We start from the raw sequence: 15,086 nt of genomic DNA on the forward strand, positions 1-15,086 counted from the left end.
TTCTGATGCATGTGCACCGTGGAATGAGATAATTGAGATGACAATAATTCAAAGTAGTCAGTCCTTGAACCTCAGATGTTTTTGTTTTTTAAAAAAAAATATGAATCTGGTTATATTCTGCAAGTATTTTGTCTATAGCACAAACTGAGTCTAGTGTGGAATTTCATTATTTTGATGTAGACATAAATAATCATCTACTTAAGACTGATTTATCAATTAGTCAAGTTAGGACAGAACAGTTAGTAGAATCAATAAATGATTTCAGTAGGGTTTCGATTTGTGGACAGATATTGAGATAAATTGAAAATTTAAAATACATATATTACACGGTTGAAATTACATAGGAATTTAATTTATTAAGTATATTTTTCTTCCAAAAGAAATTTTGAGGATTTGGAAATAAGGCAAATGGTTTTTCAGAAGACATCTACACACAACTGCAATGATCTTAAGTTACTTCTATAATGCTGCTTATGGCTGGACACGAATATCTTGTGAAGAAACATTGCCCATTTTACTTAGGAGAATTAATCTCGTACGTGGTGGAAAATCAGAACCCTCTGGCTTCTTTTCTTTCTGGTTACTGGTTATGTGAAACATAAAGGAACAGTAAACAAGGAATGAGAACTTGCCAATTTCTGCTCTGATTTGGTCGTAACTAGTCAGAGTTCCTTTCCAAACACAGGTGCACTGTAGTGTGAGGACAATCAGCTGTACAGGAACTTTGCAGTTGTGAAGTGCACCTGTTAGACTCATTCTGTTTCCTTTTCATTTGTGGAAGAAGAAAAAAATGGTCAAACAACTTTTTCATTAAAAAGTGTGCAGCTGGGATGGTCAATCTTTCATGCCAATTATTTAAATTTTTAATCTTTGTTGTTCATGTAGTTGAATTGTTTGGCTCAGTAACTCAAGTGCTTTTTTGCTTGCAGTTTTTGTAGAGGGTTGAACTGCTGTGAAATACAACATGATATTGCCCTAGAAAAGTCCACTTCAAAACTAAGTATTTCAAGCCCTGAAAAAATATTTGTTAAGGAGAGATCCTAAAACAAATACATCACATTGTTTAAACTCCTATGTTTAAACATCTATCAGTGGAATCAATGTTGTATGCATCATAAATGCAAAATCTCAGGGTAGGAAAACTGGAAAGGTTTTTGTTAGACTATGGAGAATTCTATGGGCGATGATTCGGCTTTCTGAATTAAGTTCAGGTTTAAAAAGAAAAACACAAAATTATTTCCCATTTAAAGAGAGCTAGTGATCTGAAGAGAACCGATGAAGACTCTAAAGAGAAGACTTGATAATCACTAAGAAAAATGCATGTGCTCAGCTCCCAGGGATGTTATTCCATCTGCTTAACTGCCCCTAATCAGATTTTCTGGTTCACTGAAATGAATGCAAGGGTTGTTAAAGCCATTGTGAAATAAAGAGAAATAGAGATTGTTAAAGCAGATTTGTTACACTTGTTGATAATTGATACTTACTTTTGTAATTAACGTGTGCTGTTTTTTATTTATGATTACAAATAATGTGTTATCTTCTGTAATAATTGGCATATAATAAATTTAATTTACCTAATCTCAGTGCATCTGTCATAATGTGACAAGCAAGACAGTTTCGTATAGGAAAGGAAATCAAAACAGTTGCTTACTTCTGATTGTGTAGAATTCAAGACTTCAAAGGGCATTTTACTGGTGGACAGCTTATTTTGTAGAATAACCTAAGAAAAAGCTTTGTGAGAGAAAATCTCTTCTTATTTGGAAACAGATTAAAAAATATTGCAGTAAATAAATCCTTAGAAAATGCTGAGTGGAGTTGGATGAATGATGATTTACATCATGTTTAAGTCTAAGATGCATTACGGTGCTTTTTAGATTCTTAGTGAAGATTTGTAAGAGCCATTAATTGATGTGTTGTAGTTGTACGAAGATGCATCCTTCTGGAAAGAAAAAACGTTTATTCTGAGGGTCAGTTAATGCTGCTCGATCACTCTGTGCACGGGCCCATTTACTGTCATATAAACATACACTTGTATGGTTGTGCTCTACCCATGTCCCAAGTTACACTCCTTACTGGAGTCTTAACTCTAAGAGTTAAGCTGATACAGTTGTTCTTAAGTAATTTAGCTAGTAACATCTTTTAGTAGATTAAAATGATTAAGCAGGATGAACAGCAGTTTAAGTGTACAAAGCGGGCATCTCCTGCTGCTACCTTAGAAGACTTCTGCTCTGTAAATCTTAACTAGTCTAATTGATGAGGATACTTGCATCGTGCCAGCCATCTGAAGGTCACTATAAATAGGAGTTCTCATAGGTGTAGAAATGTCTGAGTAAAGGAACAGCACATAGCCTCATATTCTAAGTGTTGAAATTGTGTCTAGGTCTGGAGTCCTCAATACAAGAAAGACAGCTGTTGGAGTAGGTCCAGAGGAGAGCCACAAAGATGACTGGGGGGCTGGAGCACCTCCCCTGCTAAGACAGGCTGAGGGAGCTGGGCTTGTTCAGCCTGGAGAAAAGAAGGCTGCGGGGTGACCTTATTGCAGCCTTTCAGTACCTACAGGGAGCCTACAAACAGGAGCAGAACCAACTCTTTGAAAGGGTAGATAACTGCAGGACAAGGGTTTTAAGTTGAGGGAGGGAAGATTGAGGTTGGATGTCAGGGGGAAGCTCTTCACAGAGAGGGAGTGGTGAGGTTCTGGAACAGGCTGCCCAAAGAGGTTGTGGATGCCCCATCCCTGGAGGTGTTCAAGGCCAGATTGGATGGGGCCCTGGGCAGCCTGGTCTAGTATTAAATGGGGAGGTTGATGGCCCTGCATGTGGCAGGGGGGTTGGAGATTGACGATCCTTGAGGTCCCTTCCAACCCTGGCGATTCTGTGATTCTGTGTGTGATTCTGTTTAAAAGGAAATTAGTTTTGAGAAATGTGCCAGTTCTGAGAGAAATCCTTAAAATAACACTTATGTATTTAATGGAATCATCAGTTAGGTTTTGAGCAGAACAAAGGCTTGTCCCAAAACCGTAATCTCGATAACATGTTCTTTCCCTTGAAAGCATATGAAGACTTCTAGAATGTCTTGAGGTCAGATGAATGTGAACAGTAATGTTCCAGGATTAACTGAAACCAGACTTACTGAAATTTTTAACTATTTTTTATTTTGTAAAGAAAATGCATTATTTGTGGAACCAGACACCTGATAGTATTCTGAACTGCAGTTACAAAATTACTTTTTTCAAAGAAATGCTCAATTTGTACTAGAGGTCTGATGGCCCTACTGCCTTCCCTTCATTTCCCCTTCTAAGATTGGTCTGAGGTTTCTTTAGCATGTAATAATTAAGTGATCTTTTTTTCCCTGCTTAATTCTTAATGGAAAGCACATGTCTTGGTTATGTTTGGGGAAAAAGTGATGCTTCAGACAGATCCACTTTTTCCAAAAATAGTAGTGACCAATAACTGTATTAGTTGAGTTTGCAAAGTTGACAAATATATTTAACTTAGAGAACAAATCTCTTTGGAAAGACCTCAAAGAAGAAAAGTATGTATTATTGAGATCAAGGTGTTTGAATTTGTCCATGTAGGACTGATCAGAAAGCTTCACAACTGAAACAAATGACTTTCTATGGTAGAGCTTCATTTACAAACTGAAGCTGAAAGCTGGGTTCAGTGAGCGGTTGCTTGGCACTGAGACAGGAGCAGTAATGGTAAGCTTCAATCAGATGTTGTTTATGGCTTTTGCCTCCGAGCAAAAAGGAAATAAAAGCATGTCAGGGTCTGAAGTGGTATTGTTTTGGGTGTAGAGCTGTACAAGACTTGAGTTTTGTTTAGTGGCTGTTTATAGCTGGGGAAGAAATGTCTGAAAAGAGGAATTATAGAAATATGCAATCTTTTGTAATACTTCCCTTTCTTTTTTTCTAGTTCACTGATCTCAGGAACTAAGAAGGTTATTTCAAGAATGAGTAAGAGCTCTATTAATAACTGGGCTGAGCAGAAATATGTTGCAGCAGAAGTAGTCCACATAGGCATTTCTGAAATAACTGAGTACTAGTAGGTTATCAGCAAAAGCTTTCTGGGTGATTGGGTAATGACTCTGCTGGAACCCAGGGTCCCTCGCATCTGAACTGCCATTAAGAGCTACCACAGATCAAAGAGATCTTGGCTAAGTTCATTTTCACTTTCCTAGCATAAAAGATTGATGGAAGGTGGGGCAAGTAAAATCTAATAATGTTGCACAGAGCCTTTTTAGGTAGGAAAGAAACTGTTTCTGTTGATGCGTGTTTATCCTGGGAGAGGACCAGGCGCTTTCTGTGTGGTGTTAATATGCCACCACCTTTCTCTGGGGCTCCAAAAATGGGCATGAGTTTCTTTGGCAAGGGGCTGTGACAGGGAGTGGCTTTTTTTTATGGTTTTCTAAGGTGATATTAAAAATGCACAGAACAGTTTTTAAACCTATTGTGTATGTGTGGGTGCCTGCTTTTAGTCAATGCCATCATATTCCTTAGCTGATTTATTGCTGTTTGGAAAAGTATGGGCATCGTGCAAACCACTGTGGAGCACTTGGAGCTGTTTGTTGTTTTATCTGGTTTTTATGATGCTGGTTGGTCAGACTGCAGATGCAAAAGTGAGGGAATTGATGATAGGGGAGGGAGGGGCTTTAATGCATTCCTGAGGTTAAGCAGATGAATAGCTAGCTATCTCTGGAAAAGCTAGTTCATGCCCAGAACATTATGCAGTATAAAAGGAAGGTCATCCTACTCAGCAGGATGAGTAACTCCAGTTATTTAGAGAAGACCTCCTGCCCCATTCTAGTAGAGATTGATACAACCCCTTTCACTCTCTGGAGATCAATCAGTCACCTGCAGCCATTCAGTTCCCTCTTGAAACTGCTTTCAGAATTGCTTGAGGGGAGAGGATGCTCTAAGAGTGGCAGTATTTCAGAATTTAATTGTACAGAAACCCCATCAGAGAAGTCCATTAAAAATTTGCTTTCTCAGCAAAACTGAGATCTTAACTTTGATTACCTGCTTTAGGTCTAAAGTAATTACTACCTTTTTTTTTTTTTTTTTTAATTTTTTTTTACAGCACTCTAACCTTGTATATTTGTTCACATTCAAACAAGCTGCAGTAAAACAATTAAGTGTAAAAAATACCTCTTATTTCCTTAAGCTGTATAGATAGTTCTATATATCCCTGCAGAACTAGAACGGTGCTTCTAAATTGTAATGATTGGAGTTCACTCAGAGGAAAAATGAGCAATTCAGCAAGTGTAAGTTTGGGGTAGCTCTCCCAGCTGAGGAGCTAGCCTGACTTCCAGCAGTGCAGTTACTGAACTCAGTGCATTGTGCTGCGTAACTGTACCAGCCATGCGTGCTGAAACCCATGAGTTATCCATGGGAGTATTGTTCTTAAGGCTAAATGGCAGCGATGTCTAGAAAGATCTATAAGCACTTCCATCTGTAAAGTTTTCTCTCTCCCAGCTTGTTGTCAATTGCATTTAATTAAAAAATTGTTGCACCTATTACATCATCATAAAATGTAAGGTGCTTCAGGAGATTTTTTGTTCTTGTTGGACCGACTGATCGTGCTGTCTCAAGAAATCTGGAAAAGCTTTTTAGTATGAGAATTGTTTTACCTCTTGGCTTCAGCTGTCCTATAAAAGAGCTGTTGCTATTAATGCATGTGTAAATTATTCTGCTCACAGGATGGAAAAAAGAGACTAAGGAAGCAATACCTGAAAAAAATGAGAAAATTTGAAACTGTGTGTAGAAAATAGAGCTGTCTGTGCACTGTTCTTCTATTTAAGCATGACTATTTTGTCTAATCAGCTATTCTACATGCTCATGGTTTCAGGTAAATGGAAAAATCTGAGCTGTTTTGCTGTTGTAGATCTGTACCTCCAGAGCACGTGTAGTGTACAGTGAAATTACAACTGAGGGGGACTTGACGTATGAAATACAGGACAGTAATTTTAACTCGAATGATAATTAAACAGCTTAAAAAAGGTCTGTTGAGGAAAAAGCACTGTTTTCCTCCCCTCTACCCCATCCTGGTGGAAGCACGAAATGTGACTATGCTCAAAACTATAGTGAATGGAAACAAGCCACTGTAAAATATATATCAGACTTTAAAGCATGGTGTTAGTGGAAAAGCCTATTGTATTTCAAAATCCTTTTTTTTAACCATGTGTAATTTATGTCTGACAAATGAACACCATGACTGGGGTGAAAAACATAGAAGCACTGTGCTCTGTAACTATCAATTCAAGTGAAAAAGAGACCAGTGCGGGAAGGGCAGGCTGTGATCTCTGTGCCCATACTAATGAGTGATGATAGCAGGGCTACTCAAATAAGTGATTAGAGTGTGTGTGTGTGTGTGGGGGGGGGGGGGGGGGGGGGGTTAAGGATGAATATTCTGTAATTTATTATTAATCTATTTACAAGCTAGATTTGAGACTGTATTATATACAGCTTCTACTCTTTAAAAAAAAAAATAAATAAAATAAAAAATCCAGTAAAATAATTCCATAAAAGAGCATTTTGGTATCACACACCACTACTGCATATGGCATGAAGTACAGCTTTGTAACGTCTGTGAATAATCTTGTTCTTCAGAAGCCTAACATGGCTATTAGCTTACAGCACAGTGTATTTATCCAGTCACTGAAATGTACAAGATAATTTGAGGGGACAATTAACACGTCAGATTGAAACAGTACAGAAAGACTTTTATTCAGAAAGAGTATAGAAGCTCTCAAGTGTAAACAAACACTTGCTGGAATTCAAGGTTAGCAACAATTGTATATTTGCAGCTCCCTGCATTAATAGTCATAATTTCGTGTAATTATCTTTAAGCAGTTTAAAGAATGAGGGTATTTTAGCTTTTGTAACTTCAGTTCTTCCTGACTTCTATTCATCCTCTATTCTGATCTAGAAAATACTGAAGTACTTGCTCAGAAGTTGCAAGAAGAGGGAAGTAAGTGTGACCAGAAAAAGAATTCTATTTCTTCACCCTAACCATGAGTGAGAGCCTGCTCGTGGGGCAGACCTACAGCAGTGGTTTGACTCTATGCCATCTTTTCCCTGCAGCCAAGTACCTAAATAACCAAGCTGTATCCATACTTTCCTGTAGAAATGTGTTTGGAAAGTTGATGTGAGCATACACAATGCTCTCACATCTCTAAAAGGAGAGTTATTAAGATAAACTAATCTATATCGATATTTATCTATATATATTTTATGGGCTGGAAACAATCACAGATACAAGATAAGATGAAGGCAGAGTGTGCAGTGGAGGAAACAGAAGGATTTTGCATAGCTTAGTTTTATCCTGGGGAGCCTGGCTTCCCTAGGCTCCTCTGTAGATGACAGAGATGACAGGACCTCTTCAAGAACAAGTATTCTGCATCTTAACTGCATTGAAGGGGATCCTTTCTCTCTGTTCATTGAATATGTAGAAAAAACCAAGGCCATTAATCTCCTTAGATTAAAGTAGGACATTGCAAATAATATTGAGCTGCACCTTTAAGTTTCTCAAAAATCAACTAGTGATCTGTTCTGTGGTATGAGACCATACAAAACAGACTGCTTACCCCTTTAGAGAGCTTTACAAGTGTCTGGAGCTGATTGTTAGGTTATAATATCATTTGTATAGGAAAAGAGAAGGGAATAATTATATACTGTTTTGTTCTCTAGCAGCTGGAAAATGCTGTCTTGGTGTTTTATAGACATGCTTTTTTTTTTCCAGTAATGACTAAATATCTGTGACCAAAGTATTTGTTCTTTCGTCTACAAATTAAAATCAGTATTATGCAAAATCATTTTCCTTGTATGCTTGGATTAGGATTTTGCTTGTATTTGTGCCCGTGAGTTAAAATTAGCATTAAAATAAATCATTTTTACCTGTATGTTTGGGTTAAGGTTGCTCTGACTCACCTGTTTCCTGATGCAGATCTGCACTGCGTGTGCTGCTCTTTTCTGTAGAATTCTCTTGAGGGTTGTAACAGTTGGTATATAGGCAACAGAAAACTTTAATTAAACTAATGTTTTTATTACAATCTAATGTTATGTAGTTGCTTTGTAATGTACAATATTACAAGGATATTAATTAAGTGAAATCACTTCCATTTTTGTGTAATTTTGAAGAACTACTAAACTTTTTTTCCCCATGAAGGCTTTGTATGCCACAGGGCGGGGAGCAGTTGGCCTTGACTCTGTAGATTTTTTTTCTAACCAATAAAAAACATAATTTAGCCTCGTCTTCATCTAAGTTGACATTCTAATTCCAGCACAAATAACCACAACTGTCACCTGAGCTGGACACTGCTTATTTTCCATTTTAGTACCCATGAGAAATAAAGGGATCCCTTCTTTACTACAATAGTCAGTGGTGTAACATGGAACAACAATGTGCTAATTAGTTTTCTGGGTTAATTATAACTGGTAATTATGAAACTTGAGGGAGGCTGCAAGGAGGGACTGGCATTGTTAATTTGACCTAGGGGATTGTCTTCCAGAAAGCAGTCTGACATCATGTGGTGTGTCACAGTGTCTGCTAGGCAGTCATCAAATAATGCAGCCTCTGATAGGTTTAAATAAAATAAATCCAAATTAAATCCCATATTTACATAATAATTGATTAGCCATGTCTTTAAAGAACTGTGCTCTAAAATAGTTTTGGAAACAGCATTCCTGTACCCACAACAGGCCTGATAACGTTTAAACACAAATGAATCTTAAGAAGTCTTTGTCAGTACTAAGAGAACCAGAACTGAGGCTTTCCAAGGTCATTTAGATTGAATATCCTTCATTTTGCCAGAATATATTCTTCTATTTTTTGATGATAGCCATGTTCTCTCTCTCATCTGCAAGCCTACTTTTAAACACGATCCTGTCCTTTTTGTCCCCTTTCCATACTGGCATTGAAAGAAATCTGAGTCTAGGCAAATAAAGTTACCTCTGAACATTAGAAACAGCTGAACTGGCCACCTGCTTTTGTTCATTTCTGTGTAAAGAGTGGTCTGCTTGTCAGTACTGCTGTGTCCTAAACTATACAGAATGCAGGTTTCATAGAGATCACCAGTGACCAGATTGCCATGTTGGCAATTGCAGTCATAATTTCATCATCTCCACTGACCTGTGAAGATTCACTAGCAGAATAAGCTGTTGCTCTCTGACTACTCGTCTATTTTCCTGTATTTTGCATTTTTATATTTTTATATTTTACATTATATTTTTTTAATTATTTTATATTTTTATTATTTATATTATTTATGTTTATTTTTATATATTATTTATATTATTTATATATATATTATTATTGTTTATTATTTTATATTATTTTTATATTTTTATATTTTATGCATTCCATGACTTGCTCGACAGATCTATAACACAGCATGCAAAATCTAGCGGCACAGGCAAAATTTACCCCTAGTATCAATTTCAGATCTGTGCATTTGATGTGTCAACTCCCAGTCCCCACTTCTTTTCTGTAAGTTCAGTGCTGTGAAGTTCAGTGTCTGTCAGCCTTCCAAGAGGACCTGGAAACTTGACAAGAAAATACTCCCAAGCCCTTAGTTTTTGTGTTAGGTTGCACACCCCAAGAGATTGTCCATGCATTGACCCTAACTTGCATGCTTACTGTTGCCCAAATGCAGCCTCAATTCATTGTCTTCATCCAAGCTTACATTTGATACTAACTAAACTGAAGAATCAAGAAGTGTATGCAAGTGAACTGAAGTAGTCTAATCTTCTGCTTATGAAAAGCGAAACAGTTAAAATGGGAAAAACTAAAGTTTAGAGTACATTGACTTTTATTTAAGAAAAGCTGCAGTGGCAAATACAGTGATGCAAACAAGGCAACTTCAAATCTTTCAGTGCACTGATGACACTAGTTTTGATTGGGGATGAAACCCAGCTCTTCTCTCATGCACAGTTTTGTGTCTGCTTGAGTTTTTTCTTTCTCTCTTTATTTGAATATATGTCATCTTTTGTCTTTATCCACCTTTAATCTTTTCTCTCTCTTTTTTGATAAAATGAGGAGTCCCTGACCTCTGCTCCGGGGACTCCTGAAGTTGTACCTCAATCATTTAGTAACTGGCATAAACCTCCCTGCCTGGATGCCTCCCATGGTGGCCTCAAAGCTCTATAAAAGATTGAAAACAAAGGAACAACAAAGCAAGCCCACCTGAATTTTTGAAGATGCAGGCACAGTCGTTCTTTCCTTCATTCATTCAGCTTTCATGCACTCTGACACTGAATCTTAGTCAAACTAATCTCACCTTTTTCTTTAGAATTTGGTGGAGTTAACAAAATCATAATTCTGTGGCAAGATATGAAAAATACCAGTGCTTCTATTCTTGTTATAGTTATTTCTCTTTGTATTGCATATTTTGGAAAGGAAATACGTTGTGTGTTTAAAATGTGTAGCTGTAACTGGAATGTGTGGTAGGGAGATGGTAAATTTCTTGATAGTTTATATTCTCAGCCTGTATTAATGGCTAAGCAAATATACTGCTTGCCTTCCTCTTATCCACAATTTCTGACTCAAGATGAGTGCTTTCTGTTGAAGCAGTGATTATTTGTCACTTCTGGAGGTAAATATGATGTAGCAGCCTTTTGGCCAGAAGAGTCTTATTAGCAATATATATAACAGTTTGGGAAAGGAGGCTACACTACAGGGTTTTTTTTTCTAGTTTTATTTTTAATAATTTGTGTTTGCTCACAAAGAGAGCTCTTGATGGTTTAAAACAGAAATGCACTTCAAGGGCTATCAGGAGAGGAAGCAAGGTAGAACTTAGGCAAAAAGAAATGTTGGCAAGAGTCAGTTTGCCTGAGCTGTTTGAACTGAGTTTTGGTTTGCTGGTATTCCTTGTGAATGTTTACCTATGTACTTTAAATCTGTTAATTTTTTTCTCAGCTGCTTTACTTAATCAAGGGTTTGTCTCCCTTTCCTCCATAGCAACTATGTTTCTTGACTGTCCTGGGGAGCTATGCAGCCTTCAATGAGGAACAGGGAACGGAAGCTGCTTGGGGAATTCTTTGACTGGCGAACACCGGCTGCTGCGGAGAGGATCTCAAATGTACACCACTCACAAATCTCAGGATAAAATCAAATGGGATTCTGGAGGTAAGATTTGGGAAAATCGGGATCCTATATAAAAATAATAGAATCCTAACTTGCCTGTTAGAGAAGCCCTGCTTCTTTCTTGGCGTAGGGAAAAGACTTAATACTGGGCCAACATGGCTAGGCTTTCTGAGTTGAGTATTCCACAAGCTATAGCTGGTTTCCTGGTGATTTTCCTAAAGAATTTGGATAAATTATTAGAAGAACATCTGTGGTTATCACTTCAAGATCAGGTTTCAATGATCTTCAATTTTTCAATGATCTTTTCTAGATTAATACCTATTGTTTTATTTTGCTCATATTAGAGCCAAATAAATACAAAGTTATGTTGTTTTCTTATAAAACCAGAGTTTTAGCAGATTTAATGTAGTCTTGCTGTGAAATGTTTGCTGCTCTTAGTGTGCTGTTTTGAGGACGTTCTGTGTTTAAGTGTTGTGGAAATCTGACAAATTGAAATAAGGCATAATAAGAACTTGATGTCTCAACTCTTGTGAATGACAATTAAATTTTTTTAAGCACAGGCAAGAGTACTGAAACTTCATTACTTGCAGTAGCTGCTCTACCTTTTGCATGGGTACTACTGCATGACTGCTGTTTTTTTTTTAAACTAGATCAAGAGATTTTAGAGTTTATCTGGTCTATTTCTGCCTTGCTTCAGAGCTTAGGTTTTTCTACCCTTCTCTGTCTTGCTGAAATAGTATATGTTAAATCCCTCTTTGCTCTCTGTGAGCATTTTGCTACCTACAAGGCAATTATTAGTATGGGGCTTGTGGAAAGCAAGTTCTGCCTTAAAAAAAAATAAAAAAAAAATCCTGTACGTATTGTTGTGTTCCTTTCCAGTATCTTTCTTTTGAATTATATAAAATCATCTGAGAATGTGTAGAAGGCAGACTTCACGTCTTCTCCTACTTAGTTTAGCTTCCCAGTTCAATGTATTTAAAAGCTAGCACAAAAAATGTATCTTACACTTTAAGAGAGCTGAATGTAGATGCCAGAAAACACAATCTTTCCCTTAAAGAATGGATTGATGTGTGTTCCAATAAGGTGTCTGTCTGCTTGCACACTTTGTTTATTGTATCAGTGTCAGAAGCCATGGTGATTAGGCTTCCCATCTGGTAGCATGATATCGAGTTGCTCCTGGTTCAGACAATTTCTTGTTCAAGTTGGATCAATGTTCATATGTCAGCTGGTCATCAGCAACTTTCACAAACAAGGACAAATACATAATGTTGGACCTTTACAAATAATTCCTCTGCTTTTTTTTTCTGTAGAGTATCTGATTTATAAATACACAAAAAACCACGTGCATGAAGAAACGTACACTCTACTGCATTCTAAATCTAAATTATTTACTCATTTTAATCCCACTGAAAGTGCAGTACAGCACAGTCCCTGTTGTGCTGTTAGCTCGAGCAGAAGTCGTACTTGGACTCAAATCACAGTGTTTGAATAAAGGCATATCCTCTATAACATCCTGAGCCCTGAGCAAGATGGGGAAATGGATTTTAGCAACTGATCTGCTCTCAAACACAGATGCTAGAGTTTTTTTTTAATCTTCTTTGTCTTTGGGCTTTGTTGCCTGAGTGGATCTGCAGGTATTAGACTGTGGATCTGTTCTCTCCCCACTTCCAGTAGCTTCCAGTAGCCACGGCCTTACCACGCAAGTTTAAGCTCACAAGTAGCTTATGCCAAGGACTCTGGAAAATATCAGTGGCTCTGATAAGTCTTAACTGCTACTGATAAATCATTAATGGCAATTTTTAGTAGATCAAAGTTACTCTTGAATATTCAACAGTTGTCTTTTAAATACGCACTTTGATGGATAGCAAATCTGTTAGGCATATCCAGGTTGAAAATTGTCAAGGCCAGCCTTCCACAATTCCTAATTTGGCTGCATTTTGCTAGACTTTCATTCTGTATGGAGCCTCTGTTTATTATAGAGTCAATAGTCCATAGCAGCAAGGAAGGTAATAAAACTGAGAATTTGATGCAAAATCTAAGTTGAAAGTCTCTTCTGTAGAACAATTCAGATAATACTGAGTTTTTAGCTTTTTTTTGTAGACTGAGTAGGATGGCAGCATCAAGTGCAGGAATAAAGTAGTCTTTGTTTTTTAGTGGAGTGTATTGTGTATATTATTTAAAGTGGAGTGTAATTTCACTGTCAAGAAGTGTAGTAATACAAATTTTTTTTTTTTTTGGTAGAATCTGTTGTTTAATGCCAAAAGAGTGCATTGCTGGAAAACTTTTGGCAGTTAGGTAAACACTGGCAAACAGAAGAGAGTCTAATGAGATTTTGCAATATGTTTAATGACATTTAGAGGAATAGAAATCTCTAGACTGAAGAGAGTTGATGTATTTATGAACAGTAGGCCATAGGTTTTTCATTTCCCATTTGAAAACTTCAGATTATACTGAAAGCAAAATGAAGACATGTCAGGGGAATGCCAGATTCAGAAAATTAGTGATTACCTGTTTGTGTTCAAGTTGTAGCTTTCTTTTCCATGTACTGCATAATAGGATAGTGAGTGCGTTTGTGTTATTTCTATGTTTAATTTTCAAACTGACCAAGCTGTAACCTGCAAATGAAGCAAAAAGCCTGATGTGTCTCAGGTCAGACACGGGTGGTGAGCTCACAGTTCTCCTCCTGAGTCCTTAAGTCTGGGCTCTGTGGTATAGTGTAGAGTCATCAGTGGAAAATCAGATAGTGACTGCAGTGGGAGCAGAACGAAGACTTTTGAGGGAACACTGCCTTCTAGTAAAGAATAACAATCATAAGAAAATAAGTTTTGTGCCTTATGTTGGTAATTGAAAAGTTTTAGAATTTATAAACAGACCTTGTTTACTATGTTTGGTATGGAACTGCATCTGTGTCTGCTCTGCACAGCTAATCACGAGTTTGTTACTCTGGATATCCACAGTTATCTCCCCAGATTTTAAGGGGAAAAAAAGGCCAAGAATGAATTTTAAATGAAGCTCAATTTAAATGCAGGAATTCTTTGAACGTAAGAACAGCTCCATTGTGGAAGCGATTGAGAGTAAAATGAAGCTATTGTCTGAGGCAGTAATTCATGTTCTTGTGTGGCTTTCGGATACCAGGAGGTAATAATCAGGAATTTTATTATCAGAGACTGATGTCAGAAACAAAATTTTTGATATACATTTATACTATTGTTTCTAGTTATGAATGTTGACTTTCGTAAGTCTGCAGCTAGTGAGGATATTTGTATTTTTGAAGTTCTTTGAAAGCATTTTAAAAATGTGCCTGCAAAACATATTTTCAGCAGAATGCCATGAAGGCATTTAATGTAGCAGTAATGTAACAATACAGAATGTGAAACATCTTAAGTGGAAGAAAGCAAAAAGTAATTACTGCTACGTAATTCCCATTCTATTAAAACTGATATGGGTAGGGGAAAGGGCTCGATATTAATTACAAGGGGAAAAATACTACAGGTTGAAGGAAGGGGGAACAAGCAAGGGTTAGCAGTTTTTCTTTCTTATATACTTCAGTTCATTTTTTCTCCCCTGAATGATGTCTTAGTTGAAGTTAGCCTCTTTGCAGGAAAATCTTTGTCATTTGTATCTGACCAGTCATTGACTTGGAATAAAATACAGATGCATTAATGTTAATGGGATTTTTACCCACATAATACAATAGACCAAAAGTTTTAGCCTGTGTATTGAAATACATTATAATGTATCTTCTGGGACAGTGAGCAGACATCTGAAACATGATGTAAATTTGCACCAATTTATGGGATTTTAACAGACCTTGGTGTTTCTAACTACTGCTCTGTGAATGCATGCAAAAGTGGCAAATGAATATTGGATGAATTCAATCACTAGGGTATTCATGGAATATAAATTACTTCAATATTTGTAGCTATGGTGAAGTTTAGACAAATACTGGAGAATATTTATGAAACCAACTTTTGGGCTTATAGTGTATGTTCCCATAAAAAAGGATTT

The 15,086-nt window shown here is 36.9% G+C and overlaps 1 long non-coding RNA gene across 1 annotated transcript in view; it reads left to right on the plus strand.

The window, feature by feature from the left end:
* Positions 1-15,086, plus strand: part of LOC128082195 (uncharacterized) — a 472,145-nt gene that overhangs the window by 13,339 nt on the left and 443,720 nt on the right. The window contains exon 2 of the long non-coding RNA XR_008207583.1: positions 10,953-11,120. This is a non-coding gene — a long non-coding RNA (uncharacterized LOC128082195). The remainder of the gene's footprint in view (positions 1-10,952; positions 11,121-15,086) is intronic.

The sequence above is a fragment of the Tympanuchus pallidicinctus genome, unplaced genomic scaffold (assembly GCF_026119805.1).
Source record: "Tympanuchus pallidicinctus isolate F22 unplaced genomic scaffold, pur_lepc_1.0 scaffold22, whole genome shotgun sequence".
NCBI lineage: Eukaryota > Metazoa > Chordata > Aves > Galliformes > Phasianidae > Tympanuchus > Tympanuchus pallidicinctus.